Genomic DNA, 15,118 nt, shown 5'->3' on the forward strand with positions numbered 1-15,118 from the left:
GGAACAGAAACTGTCAGGGAAAGGCACAAATGAAAAGTGGAGCTTGTTCAAGGAACAAATACTGCATATCATTGATAGGCATGTCCCTGTCAGGCAGGGAGGAAATGGCCGTGTGAGGGAACCATGGTTCACAAAAGAGTTTGAATGTCTTGTCAAGAGGAAAAAGAAAGAGTATGTAAGGATGAGAAAACAAGGTTCAGTTGGGTCGCTTGAGGGTTACAAGGTTGCAAGGAATGAGCTGAAAAAAGGGCTTAGGAGAGCTAGGAGGGGGCATGAGAAGTCCTTGGCGGGTCGGATCAAGGAAAACCCCAAGGCTTTTTACTCTTATGTAAGAAATAAAAGAATGACCAGGGTGAGGGTAGGGCCGGTCAAGGACAGTAGTGGGAACTTGTGCATGGAGTCAGAAGAAATAGGAGAGACGTTGAATGAATACTTTTCTTCAGTGTTCACAAAGGAGAGGGGCCATGTTTTTGAGGATAAGAGTGTGATTCAGGCGGGTAGGTTGGAGGACGTAGATGTTCTGAGGAAGGATGTATTAGCAATTTTGAAAAACCTGAGGGTCGACAAGTCCCCTGGGCCAGATGGGATATATCCAAGGATTCTTTGGGAGGCAAGGGATGAGATTGCAGAGCCTTTGGCTTTGATCTTTGGGTCCTTGCTGTCCACGGGGATAGTGCCAGAGGACTGGAGAGTGGTGAATGTTGTTCCTCTGTTCAAGAAAGGGACTAGGAATGACCCTGGTAATTATAGGCCGGTTAGTCTTACTTCGGTGGTCGGTAAGATAATGGAAAAGTTCCTGAAGGATAGGATTTATGACCATTTGGAAATATGCAGCTTAATCCGGGATAGTCAACACGGATTCGTGAAGGGTAGGTCTTGCCTCACGAATTTGATTGAATTCTTTGAGGAGGTAACTAAGTGTGGAGATGAAGGTAGAGCAGTTGATGTCGTATACATGGATTTTAGTAAGGCGTTTGATAAGGTTCCCCATGGTCGGCTCATGAAGAAAGTAAGGAGGTGTGGGATAGAGGAAAATTTGGCCAATTGGATAAGTAACTGGCTATCACATAGAAGACAGAGGATGGTGGTGGATGGAAAATTTTCAGACTGGAGACCAGTTACCAGCGGTGTACCACAGGGATCAGTGCTGGGTCTTCTGCTTTTTGTGATTTTTATCAATGACTTGGAGGAGGGGGCTGAAGGGTGGGTCAGTAAATTTGCTGATGACACCAAGATTGGTGGAGTAGTGGATGAGGTGGAGGGCTGCAAAGAGACATTGATAGGATGCAGAGCTGGGCCGAAAAATGGCAGATGGAGTTTAACCCTGATAAGTGCGAGGTGATTCATTTTGGTCGAAAAAATTTGAATGCGGATTACAGGGTCAACGGCATGGTTCTGAGGAATGTGGAGGAACAGAGAGACCTTGGGGTTCATGTCCACAGATCTCTGAAGGTTGCCACTCAAGTGGATAGAGCCGTGAAGAAGGCTTATAGTGTGTTAGCGTTTATTAACAGGGGGCTTGAGTTTAAGAGTCGCGGGGTTATGCTGCAACTATACATGACCCTGGTGAGACCACATTTGGAGTATTGTGTGCAGTTCTGGTCACCTCATAGGAAGGATGTGGAACCATTGGAAAGGGTGCAAAGGAGATTTACCAGGATGCTGCCTGGTTTGCAGAATAGGTCTTATGAGGAAAGGTTGCGGGAGCTAGGGCTTTTCTCTTTGGAGCGGAGGAGGATGAGAGATGACTTAATAGAGATTTATAAGATAATGAGGGGGACAGACAGAGTGGACGTTCAGAGACTATTTCCTCGGGTGGATGTAGCTGTTACAAGGGGGCATAACTATAAGGTCAGGGTGGGAGATATAGGAGGGATGTCCGAGGTAAGTTCTTTACTCAGAGAGTGGTTAGGGTGTGGAATGGACTGCCTGCTGTGATAGTGGAGTCGGACACTTTAGGAACTTTCAAGCGGTTATTGGATAGGCACATGGAGCACACCAGAATGACAGGGAGTGGGGCACCGGGCAATTTCAATGGTTTGATCTTGGTTTCGGACAATGCTCGGCACAACATCGAGGGCCGAAGGATCTGTTCTGTGCTGTACTGTTCTATGTTCTATGTAAATCGGGTTTCAAGTTTAGAAATATCGCTCAGTGAGATTTCACAATTCCCCAGATTCGAGGTGGGGAATATTTGTGGCGATATTGAGTTTTGAGATAGTTTGCTGCTTCTCGCTGTGGTCTGACTCTCATTATGTCACCCATAGAAATGTTAGGGACCCCAATCCATTGAAGGAATGCAGCCCACATCACTGACAGCATTAGGGAATTTCACAGTATTAGGGAACCCCTGACAACATCAAGGACAGAATCCACAGCAGACGATTCCAGGCCACCCCTTCCTCACCCACGTTAAAGACTCTCCACAGCTTCAGACCCCACCCACCCCCTCAGCACCAAAGTATTTGATTAAAAATTAATGACCATCCAGAACTTGAGGACGGCCATTCGCACATCAGAGACATCCTAAGACGTTAGCTGCCCCGTCGTTTAGGAAGCTTCAAGAACATTATTGGGCCCCAACCATTGTGAATCACCCACAACATTAAGGACCCAACAACAATGAAGATTTTTCAGCATTGCGGAATCTCACATCCTTAACCCCATTAATGTGTGTATATTCCAGTGTGTGTTTCCATGTATACATTACAGTGCATATTTTACACTGTGTATATTGTATATTTGGTTGTTCTCTCCTCTTTTTCAGCTGATTCGTGGCTGTCTTATTTCTACGCAGCGTGTTAGAAGATGTGTAACTGTGACATTGAAATGGCTCGGTGCCTCAGGGAGAATACCAACAAATACAACCCAAAGTTTGTGGATTATGACCGAAACCTGTGTAAGACCGTCCCATAGCTCCAGCTCGCAATGAAGCGATGGTGAGGTGACCGAGAGTCACACTGACAAGAATCTCTCCAATAGAATATTCGGGTGTGATTGATGGGATTTCTCTCTCGCCGTCGCACTGATTTCTAATTGCTCACTGAGTGGGCGGGATTCTCCGCAATCGGCGCGATGTCCGCCGACCGGCGCCAAAAACGACGCAAATCAGTCCGGCATCGCGCCGCCCCTAAGGTACGGAATTCTCCGCATCTTGAGGGGCCGAGCTCTCACCTTGAGAGGCTAGGCCCTCGCCGGACTGATTCGCGCCGTTTTTGGCGCCGGTCGGCGGACATCGCGCCGATTGCGGAGAATCCCGCCCAGTGTCTCTGAGATCTCGCTTTTGTTGCTGTTTGTAGCGCACAATGACTTACGAGAGACGCAAAGTGATGAAGTCGATCTAGGCTTTATTAAGCGATGCTTGTCCCCAGCAGCTCAGCTTAATAAATTGTAGCGCACAATGACTTACGAGAGACGAGAAGTGATGAAGTCGATCTAGGCTTTATTAAGCGATGCTTGGCCCCAGCAGCTCAGCAACAGAATGAAGCTGCGGGGAGAAGCTCGGGTTCTTATACTCCGCCTTCAGGGCGGAGCCAGGAGTCGGCAGCCAACCAGGACCCGGGATCTGTCAGCCAATAGCATCTCGGCTTCACAGTCCCACATGACCCCTAATACATACCACCACACTGTTTTACCTTGAATTCATTTAAAATGTACTCTACAATTCTGGTGAAATAAAATACACTGATTGAAGCATGCAATGCTGGGAGTGGGAATGTTTATTCATTATTGATACAGGGGGCGTGTCCAATTAGTTTCTGCACAGATATTAGGGGGTGGGATTCTCCCATGCTGCGCCTTATGGGAGAATCACCGTTCGCGGTTCCCGTGGCGCCGGTCCGATGCCGTTCCGCCATTCTCCCAATATGGCGTCATCGAGATCGGCGTAGCGCCTGCCGGAGAATCATCCGAGAGTACGGCGATTCTCCGGGCCCTCCGCTATTCAGCGGCCCGGATGGGCCGAAGTCCCGGGGTCACGCGGTCGCCGTTCACCCCTGGTAAATAAATTTGTCAGCCAGTCGTGCTGGTTGACGATGTGGAGGAAGGAGGCGAGTGGCCGGCCTCACCGTAGGCAGCAGGAAGTGGCATCCACGGCCGGTGCTGGGGGGCGGTGGGAGGTTTCTCGGAGAAGGATGCCGCCATGCTCGGGTGGGGGGGGGAAGGAGCAGGGTGTGGAGGAAGGAGTGGGCAAAGGAGGAGGGGGTGGGGAAAGGAGGAGGATTTGGGGAAAGGAGTGGGGAAAGGAGGAGGGGATGGAAAAAGAAGGAGATGGTCGGGAAAGGAGGAGGGGGTTGGAGGAATGAGGAGAGGGTGGAGGAATGAGAAGGGGGTGGAGGAATGAGGAGGGGGTTGAGGAATGAGGAGGGGGTGGAGGAATGAGGAGGGGCTGGGGGAAATGATGCCACCATGCTGTGGTGGTGGGGGGGAGGGGCGGACAAAGTTACCCGCGGGAGCGACATGCCAGCTGGCCTGCCATGGCAGGACGGTGGCGAAGACACGCTTCCAAATGTAGGTCATGGTGATGGGCTGAGGCCAGTGGTGCCGCAATGAGGAGGGACGGGGTGAAGTGGGCGGTGGACAGATACTGTGGGCAGGGCGAAGGTTACATGCGTGTCTGCAGCGAAACCAGGCAGCCGGGGCACCCATGTATCCCATGGGCCCTGGCTGTCGAAGTGTCAGAGCGCCATCGTTAAACATGTTGTTGTCTCTCCTTCCCAAACCCCCCCCGGCTTCATGTAGTTCATCATGTTTGCGTACCAGCCAGCTCTGTTTGCCGCCGTGGCGGGAGCAGCTGCCCTGCAGATAGCCATTCGGCGCCGCCGAGGCAGGCGGCCCAGAGCAACTGCTGGAGCGGCGGCTGCAGCAGAGGGACTGGCTGCAGAGGGCCTCGTGCCAGCTGCTCATGCTGCCGGCCCTCCCGCCCGACAGGTGCATGAGGAGGCTGAGGGTGACAATGACCACCACATCGTCGGGCATGCAGAGGACGAGGATTCGGATCCTGATGGGGCGCAGGGGGAAGAGCAGGAGCAGGTGGTGGTGCCAAGGCGCCAGAGGCGCCCCATGCGGCTTCGAGTGTACTGGGATGGCATGTCGTTCCAGGGCCTTCTGGATCCGGCATGCAGGAGTCTGGAGACCGTGGCACATATATGCCACCTCATGGCACACCTGGCACCACAAGGAACGGGGGGGGGGGGGGAGGACATACAGTCCCGGTGACCGTCAATTTCTTTGCCACGGGGTCCTTCCAGGCGCCGAGCGGGGACCTGTCTGGAATCTCGCAGGCACCGGTGCATCCGGGCCATCACCGACACCCTGTATGCCATCGCCAACAGATACATAGATTTTCCGGAGGACCGCGCACACCAGGCTGACCGGGCAGCGGGATTCGCCTCCGTGGCCGGGATGCCGATTGTACCGGGGGTGATTGATGGGTGCACGTCGGCATGCGGCCACCCTCGGATAACAGGGACGTTTTCCAGAACAGGAAGGGGACTTACTCCATGAACATTCAGGTGGTCTGTGACCATCGCGTGAAGGTAATGCACGTGTGCGCCCAATACCCTCGCAGCGTGCATGATGCTTTCGTACTGGCTCATTCTTTCATCCCCGCTATTTTCGAGGGCTACCCCCCCCCCCCCTCCCCCCCCCAGCTGAGGGGCTGGTTGCTGGGTGACATGGGTTACCCATTGCGGTCGTGGCTGATGACGCCTATACGGAGGCCACAGACCAACGCGGAGACCTGCTATAATGAGGCCCATGCAGCAACCAGGGGTGTTGTGGAGAGGTGCTTTGGACTCCTGAAGAAGAAGATTCCGGTGCCTGGACCACTCTGAAGGGGCCCTGCAGTTCCACCCCGACAGGGTCGGGCGCATAGTTGCGGTCTGCTGTGTGTTGCACAACATTGAACAACAGAGGGGCGATGTCCTGGAGGAGGATGCACAGGGGGAGTCCGATGAGGGCGACGCCTCTGCACATTAGGAGGAGGAGGAGGAGGATGGAGTGGGGGGGGTGGGCATAGACACGACCTGGGGGGGGGATATGGCCGGGAGGCTGCACGACGACACCGGCTAGGAGAGCGAGCACGCGAGGCGTTGCTCGCCGCACGTTTCACTAGCTAGGGTGAGGACATCGTTGAGCAAGGCACGTGCGCCACGGCTCGTGCACAACTGCATCACCCAGCATCCCCCACCTCCTGCACCATCGCACAACCCTACCGCCCACATCACCACTTTCACAGCATCTTACACCTGCGGCATATCGTGAATGTTTTAACACAGTTGCTTGTGTCAGCGGGTGTGATCAGTGCCATGTTGAATGATGACAACCTGCTCTGCGATGAGCTGTGAGCTCCGGATTGCTAGACAATGTCTGACTCATGGCCATATCTGAACCCTCCACCTCGGTGGTCCCTGTATGCATCACGGACAATCCGCCACAGCAGCAGGCATTGGTGTGCTGAGGGCAACGGGGTGTTGGGGAGGGGAAGAAACACACACCCGGCCTCACCATTGTACAGAACTTCAACCCCCAGCGTCACTCGGTCCCCCTCACGACCCCTCAGGCACCGGACATAGCACAGACGCATCTAGGTTTTGGTGTAACAGTGACTTTAATCGTGACATTCACATACAAGTGCCCTAGCCCCTACAACTAAGCTGTACCCTGCATCCGTGCCAACTTACTACGTGTCTAACTTCTTTGCCTTACGGGCCCGACCACTACGCCTTGGTGTTTCCCCAGACGGTACAGCAGGAGTAGAGGCGGACTGCTGAGACTCCTGCCCTGCGACGTTGGTCCCCATCAGCGCACGTTTCCTGGGGCGTCCCGGCTTGGATGGGCCAGGCTGCTGGGCGTGCACGCTACATGGAGTCGTGCCACCCTGCTCTGCCCGCTGCCCACCAGATGCACCAGGGACGGAACGGTGGGAGTCCGAGTGTTCCAGGACCTCCCTTGCTGGAGTAAACGGGACGGGCACAAGAACCCCCTCCTCCCTCGGGGAGCCCGGTGCCCCCCCGGCGTCACTATGGGATGGTGGTGCACGCGGAGACAGGTGCCATGGCACCACCGATACCTGGCGCTGCCAGTCCTGGAGGCCCGCTGCGGAATCGACCAGGGTCTGAACGTTCCCAGCGATGGTACTCAGGGAGTGCGCCTGATGATCAATTACGTCGAGACGAGAGTAGAGAGTAATCGAGTCTTTATTACGCAGAGATGAATGAAAATGAAATGAAATGAAAATCGCTTATTGTCACAAGTAGGCTTCAATGAAGTTACTGTGAAAAGCCCCTAGTCGCCACATTCCGGCGCCTGTTCGGGGAGGCTGGTACGGGGATTGAACCGTGCTGCTGGCCTGCCTTGGTCTGTTTTAAAAGCCAGCGATTTAGCCCAGTGTGCTAAACCAGCCCCAGATGTGTAGCCTCCCGCAGCTGCTGCCGAAATGGCTGCAGCTCGGAGCGCCCACACATTTATACTCCACCTACTGGGCGGAGCCAGCAGGCAGGGATCTACCCCCATACCTGTAGTACAGGGGCCTTACCGTAATACCCCTCGTATGCGGTATATACAATACAACAGTGGTGACTACCACGTTCACCCCCTGTTAAAAAAGAGTCCAGCGGGGGTGGTGGAAAACTATTTACATTCAGGTGTTTAACATTTTAAGGAAAAGTTTACAAATTCAGACGATCGGGCACCTTGATCCATCATTGTGAGCGCTGCAGTTCTGGTGGCGATTCCGGAGTTGGTTCGGTCGTCGGTGACTCCGGGAGCGTGTCGACCTTATCTTCATCCCCGGGTGGGACCAAGGGGAGGACAGATCGTCCTGGAGCGGGAGCTGTGGTGGGGTGCGCTGGGAGAAGGGAGGGTGATGCTGGGGCAGAGGGGGGGAAGGTGTGGGGACCCAGCTGGTGCCAGGTCCCTGAGGGTGACTGTGTCTTGGCAGCCGTAGGGGAACGCCGCTACGCAGGCATACTGCGGGTTCGCATGAAGTAGCTGTATCCTCTCAACCAACGGGTCCTGGAGCTGCCAGCCACGTTGGGAGCGAAACCCCGGAGGTGGACTTCCTGGGGAAGGCAAAGAGACGTTCATGGGGAGTTTTGTTAGTCGCAGTGCAAAGAAGCGACCGAATGGAGTGAAGTGCGTCAGGGAGGACCTCCTGCCAGCAGGAGGCCGGGGGATTTCTGGACCGTAGGGCCAGCTGGACGGCCTTCCAGACCGTCCCATTCTCCCGTTCCACCTGCCCGTTTCCCCGGGGGTTGTAGCTGGTCGTCCTGCTCGAGACAATGCCCCTGTTGAGCAGGTACAGGCGCAGCTCTTCACTCATAAATGAGGATCCATGGTCGCTGTGGATGTAGGCGGGGAAACCGAACAGAGCGAAGATGGTGTTGAGGGCTTTGATGACGGACGGCGAAGGGGAATCTGGAATATTCGTCGACCACATTAAGAAAGTGCGTGTTTCGGTCGGTGGAGGGGAGGGGCCCTTTGAAGTCCACGCTGAGGCGTTCAAAGGGGCGGGAGGCCTTCACCAGGTGCGTTCGGTCTGGCCAGCAGAAGTGCGGTTTATACTCTGCGCAGACCTGGCAGTTTCTGGTGACAGCCCTGACTTCCTCGATGGAGTAAGGCAGATTGCGGGCCTTTATGAAGTGATAAAAGCGGGTGACCTCTGGGTGACAGAGATTGTCAGGGTCCAGAGTCGGTCCACTTGTGAACTGTCACAAGTACCTCGGGATAGGGCATCGGGGGGCTCATTGAGCTTGCCGGAGCGATGCAAAATCTCGTAATTGTAGGTGGAGAGCTCGATCCTCCACCTCAAGATCTTATCGTTTTTGATCTTACCCCGCTGTGTGTTGTTGACCATGAAGGCAACCGACCGTTGGTCAGTGAGGAGAGTGAATCTCCTGCCGGCCAGGAAAGCCTCCAATGCCGCACAGCTTCAACGATAGCTTGGGCCTCCTTTTCAATGGAGGAGTGCCGAATTTCGGAGGCATGGAGGGTGCGGGAAACGAATGCTACGGGCCTGCCTGCCTGGTTGAGGGTGGCGGCTGGAGCGACGTCTGATGCATCGCTCTCGACTTAGAAGGGAGCGTCTCGTCGACCGTGTGCATCGCGGCCTTGGCGATGTCGGCCTTGATACGGTTGAAGGCCTGGTGAGCCTCGGCCGTCAGTGGGAAAACGGTGGAGTGGATGAGTGGGCGGGCCTTGTCCGCATAGTTAGGGACCCACAGGGCACAGTACGAGAAGAAGCCCAGGCATCGTTTGAGGGCCTTGGGGCAATGGGGAAGGGGGAGTTCCATGAGGGGGCGCATGCGATCGGGGTCAGACCTTAGCACTCCGTTTTGGACAACATAGCCAAGGATGGCTAATCGGTTTGTGCTGAACACGCACTTCTCCTTGTTGTAGGTTAGGTTGAGGAGTTTAGCAGTGTGGAGGAATTTGGAAAGGTTAGCGTCGTGGTCCTGCTGGTCGTGGCCGCATTATCGTTATCCAGGTACGAGAAGGTGGCCCGCAGTCCGTACCGGTCAACCATTCAGTCCATCTCCCGTTGGAAGACCAAGACCCTGTTAGTGACGCCAAAGGGAACCCTAAGGATGTGGTAAAAGCGGCCGTCCGCTTCAAACGCGGTGTACGGGCGGTCCGCCTTGTGAATGGGGGCTGGTGGTAGGCAGATTTCAGGTCCACTGTCGAGAAGACCCGGTACTGTGCAATCTGATTGACCATATCAGATATGCGTGGGAGGGAGTACGCTTCGTGCTGCGTGTACCGATTGATGGTCTGACTGTAGTCAACGACCATCCTGTTTTTCTCCCAAGTTTTCACAATGACCACTTGAGCGCTCCACGGGCTGTTGCTGGCCTTGATGATACCTTCCTGCAGCAGCCGCTGGACCTCAGACCTGATGAAGGTCCTGTCCTGGGCGCTGTACCATCTGCTCCTGGTGGCGACGGGTTTGCAATCCGGGGTGAGGTTTGCAAACAGAGAAGGCGGGTCGACCTTACGGGTCGTGAGACCGCAGACAGTGAGGGGTGGCAGGGGCCCGCCAAATTTCAGGGTTAGGCTCTGGAGGTTGCACTGGAAGACCAGGCCGAGTAGCAAGGCAGCGCAGAGGTCGGGGAGGACGTAGAGCCGGAAGCCGCTGAACTCTACGCCCTGGATGGTGAGGGCGGCGATGCAGTACTCCCGGATCACCATGGAGTGGGATCCGGAGGCCAGGGAGATTTTCTGGTTAATGGGGTGTACCGTGAGGGAGCAGCGCCTTACCGTATCGGGGTGGATGAAGCTCTCAGTGCTCCCAGAGTCCAGAAGGCAGGATATCTCGTGCCCGTCGACCTTCACTGTCGTCGATGCAGTCGCGAGGTTGTGCGGTTGGGACTGGTCGATCGTGACGGAGGCGAGATGAGGCGGCCGACGAGCAGGGGTCCTGAGGCGGGGAAAATGGCGGCGCCCACGGGCCGCACGTGTTCTGAGGCGAGGAAGATGGCGCGCCCACGGGTCGCACATGGGGGGGTGAAGGGACAATAGCGGCTATCGAGTGGGCCTGACACACAGCAGCGAAATGTCCTTTCCTCCCACAGGCCTTGCAGAGCACGTTCCGTGCCGGACAGCGCTGCAGGGGGTGTTTTGTCTGTCCGCAGAAGTAGCGCTTGGATACCCCGGGGTTGGTTGGCTGCCGCGCGGCGCAGGCCTGGGGATGGCTGGCGGCGGTCGCTGATGGGGTCCACGACGGGGTGTTCACTGGCGGGGTCCACGATGCCCAGGACGGGTGGGCCGTGCGGTCGGGGGCATACGCCTGTACATTGCGTGAGGCGACTGTGAGCGAGATCGCTAGTTTCTTGGTCGCCGCGAGGTCGAGGGTCGCCCCTTCTAAGAGGCGCTGGCGGATGTAGGCCGACCCTTTGACCGTAACGAACGCGTCTCTAAGTAGCAGGTCAGAATGTTCAACGGTCGAAACGGCCTGGCAATCGCAGTCTCTCACCAGGGCAAGCAGGGCACGCCAGAAATCTTCCACAGACTCACTGGGGAGTTGATGCCGCGTGGACAGGAGGTGCCTGGCGTAGAGTTTGTTGGTCTGCTGAGTGTAGTTCTCCTTCAGTAGCGCCATGGACTCTGTGTAGGTTGGCGCGTCCCGGATGAGGGGACAGATATCGGAGCTCAGCCGCGTGTACAGAATCTGGAGCTTCTGTGCCTCTGAGGGTGGTTCTGTCGCAGATCCGATGTAAGCTTCAAAGCGAGCTAGCCAATGTGCGAAGGCCGACTTGGCGTTGTCTGCTTGAGGATGCAGCTGCAGGCGATCCGGCTTGATGCGGAGATCCATCCTTGTAAAATCTCTGTGTAATAAATTGATGCACTATCAATTACGATGAGTAATCGAGGCTTTATTACGCAGAGATGTGGAGCCTCCCGCAGCTGCTGCCAAAATAGCTGCAGCTCGGAGAGCCCACACATTTATACTCCGCCTACTGGGCGGAGCCAGCAGGCAGGGATCTACCCCCCCCGTACCTGTAGTACAGGGGCCTTACCGTAATGCCCCTCGTATGCGGTATATACGGTAGCATAGTGGTTAGCACAATTGCTTCACAGCCCCAGGGTCCCAGGTTCGATTCCCGGCTTGGGTCACTGTCTGTGCGGAGTCTGCACGTTCTCCCCGTGTCTGCATGGGTTTCCTCCGGGCGCTCCGGTTTCCTCCCACAGTCCAAAGATGTGCAGGTTAGGTGGCTTGGCCGTGATAAATTGCCCTTAGTGTCCAAAATTGCCCTTAGTGTTGGGTGGGGTTACTGGGTTATGGGGATAGGGTGGAGGTGTTGACCTTGGGTAGGGTGCGCTTTCGGAGAGCCAGTGCAGACTCGATGGGCCGAATGGCCTCCTTCTGCACTGTAAATTCTATGACACTCTATAACAATACAACAGTGGTGACTACCACTTGGGAGGGAGGGAGGTGACGCCATCCAGCATGTGGGCAAGGCCGCCGATGCTCTCAGCGATGGCGTGCTGGGACTGGGCCAGACCCTGGAGCGCGGCGGCAATGTCCAGCTGGCTCTGAGACATGGCTGCCTGTGAGATGGCAGCCCTGTCCTGAGCCACGGATGACGCGTGCACATCAAGCCCCACGCCTTGCGGAACCTGACCCATGGCCGAAACCGTTGCCCCCATTGCCTCCACCGCGGAAGCCACCCATGCGGTGTCGGCCTGGGTGGCAGCCTTGACCGGCACCACTCCCTGCTCCTCCACCTGTGTCTGCAGATGCTGGAAGGCGGCCGTCATCCCATTGTCCACTCCCTGGGTTTCCAAATGCATCGGGTCTGGGCGGCAGCTGTGTGCCGGTTCGGCTGAGTGGTGCGCACCAGTCAGTGACCCCAAAGCCTCATCACTTATGTGCCCCATCGAGGTGAGTGTATCTGCGATGGGGGATGTTGTGGGTGACAGCAGAGCCGCAAACTCGAGATCCTCATCTGTCCCCAGGTTTGGGGTCTCCTGTCGATCCTTGGACCGATGCATCTAGTCCGCGGCCCATGTTAGGTGCCGTGTCCGGTGTGTCCGACGACTGTCTGGCCGTCCCCTGTGCGTCACTTTCCAGAGAACCCGTCCTCCGTCACTGTCCTGGCTTGCAGACCTCTCCTCGTCCCACTCACGGTCATCAGTGTCCTGACTGTCCTGTAACAGCAAGTTAATGATAATGATTCATACCACTACAGAGAACCACAGAACACTCATTTATATATCATGTGACTTTGGGATTCTGGGATCTCAATCTTCTCAACTATAATGAATATAAAAACCTCTGTTTTCAAAGACGTTAGACATTCCTCTTGTTTGAATCTTGAAGATAACACATGGCAACATTTTAACACACTGTACATGCAAGATAACCCAAAATGATCAATTACCCCAAATGCTGGACTCCACCGGTCTGCAAAACAACCTGTTCGTTCTTTTTCAGTCAAAACAGTAGGAAAATTTCACACACCCATCGTACACTTTACTGACATCATTCAGTGTGTTTACATTGTAACTTCGATCTATTTTCTACGAAGCTGAATTACTTCCTAACCACTCAATTCAATTGCTTGAGAATATACCCAGGAGTTCTTTTAATAATCTAACTCGATTCCAGTTCTTTGGTTCCCTGTGCAATCATGTCCCAAATGCCAGCTGGAGTTCACACAACCCAAAAATACAGACAATTCTGGAAATACAAACTCAGCAATGTCTGCATTTACATTGTTAGAAAATACTCGGAATGGGAAGAAAATCGTCACGTCGGGCTTCAGGCTTCCTGATTTTGCTGGGGTCCAGACACACTTGGAGCAGAAGACCTTCCCCAAGCACCAGTTATTTTTACACGCAAATGAAAGTTATGCAACCTGGAGGGCATCACAACTGAGACCAACCTTGTTCTCATCCAACACATTGAGTGTTGCTGGACATCTAGCTAGTTTTTTTATTCCAGATTTATTAGTTAATTGAATTCAAACTCCCCCAAGCTGCTGTGATGGAAACTGAACTTGAGTGTCTGGAGCATTAGTCCGGACCTCTGGATTACCTGTCTGGTAACAGTGGTCACTATGCAACTGTCCCCATTGGCTGTTAACGACCATCCCCTCCCCAACTCTAAATATTGCCATGGGATGTTTTATGTTCACCTGAGAGTGGACAGAACCTCAGTCCAACACCTCGTCTGAAAGACACCTCAGGCAGCTCAGCACCACATTCGAAGACTACTTCCGCCCCATCACAAATTCCTTCTGATCTTCCCCTACCACCTCCGGAAGGAAAGACTCCAACCTTAAAGCCAATACTTTTGCGAATAACTTGGTATCTACATTTAACAGGAAGATCGGACAGTACGGCCACACTCTGTGGGGTCCTTGTCCTTTTTCAGAAGCAACGAGATAGACCCCTGCTCCAACGTCTCTGAGAGGGTGTCCCGTCCGTGCCCAGGAGCGACCAGATGGAGTGGAGCGCATCGGGGAGGACCTCCTGCCAGTGGGAGACTGAGAGACTTCTAGACCGTAAGGCCAGGAAGACGGCCTTCCAGACTGTCGCGTCCTCCCTCTCTACCTGTCCGTTGCCCCGGGGGTTGTAGCTGGTCGTCCTGCTGGATGCGATGCCCTTGCTAAGCAGGAACTGACGCAACTCGTCGCTCATGAAGGAGGAACCCCGATCACTATGGATGTCGGTGGGGGATCCAAACAAGGTGAAGAGACTGTGCAGGGCCTTGATGACGGTGGCAGAGGTCATGTCAGGGCATGGGATGGCAAAGGGGAATCTTGAGTATTCGTCAACGATGTTGAGGAAGTACACGTTACGGTCAGTGGAGGCGAAGGGCCCTTTGAAGTCGATGCTGAGGCGCTCAAAAGGACGAGAGGCCTTTACCAGGTGTGCTCTGTCTGGCCGATAGAAGTGCGGTTTGCACTCCGCGCAGACCTGGCAGTCCCTGGTCACGGTTCTAACGTCCTCGATGGAATAAGGCAGGTTGCGAGCCTTGATGAAGTGAAAAAAACGGGTGACCCCCGGGTGACAAAGGTCCTTGTGGAGGGCCCGAAGTCGGTCTACTTGTGCGCTGGCACATGTACCGCGGGACAGGGCTCTGGGGGCTCATTGAGCTTCCCCGGTTGATACAAGGTATCGTGGTTGTAGGTGGAGAGCTCGATCCTCCACCTCAGAATCTTGTCGTTCTTGATCTTGCCCCGCTGTGTGTTATTGAACATGAAGGCAACCGACGGTTGGTCAGTGTGGAGAGTGAATCGCCTGCCGGCCAGGTAATGCCTCCAATGTCGCACAGCTTCTACAATGGCTTCCTTTTCGATGGAGGGGTGTCGAATTTCGGTGGCATGGAGGGTACGGGAGAAGAAAGCTATGGGCCTGCCCGCCTGGTTGAGGGTAGCGGCCAGGGCAAAGTCCGTCGCATCGCTCTCCACCTGGAACGGAATGGACTCGTCCACAGCGTGCATCGCGGCTTTGGCAATATCTGCCTTGATGCGGTTGAAGGCCAGGCAGGCCTCAGCCGTCAGGGGAAAAATGGTGGATTTAATGAGTGGGCGGGCCTTGTCCGCATAATTGGGGACCCACTGGGCATAGTAAGAGAAGAACCCCAGGCATCTCTTCAGGGCCATGGGGCAGT

The sequence above is a fragment of the Scyliorhinus torazame genome, chromosome 25 (assembly GCF_047496885.1).
Source record: "Scyliorhinus torazame isolate Kashiwa2021f chromosome 25, sScyTor2.1, whole genome shotgun sequence".
Classification (NCBI taxonomy): domain Eukaryota; kingdom Metazoa; phylum Chordata; class Chondrichthyes; order Carcharhiniformes; family Scyliorhinidae; genus Scyliorhinus; species Scyliorhinus torazame.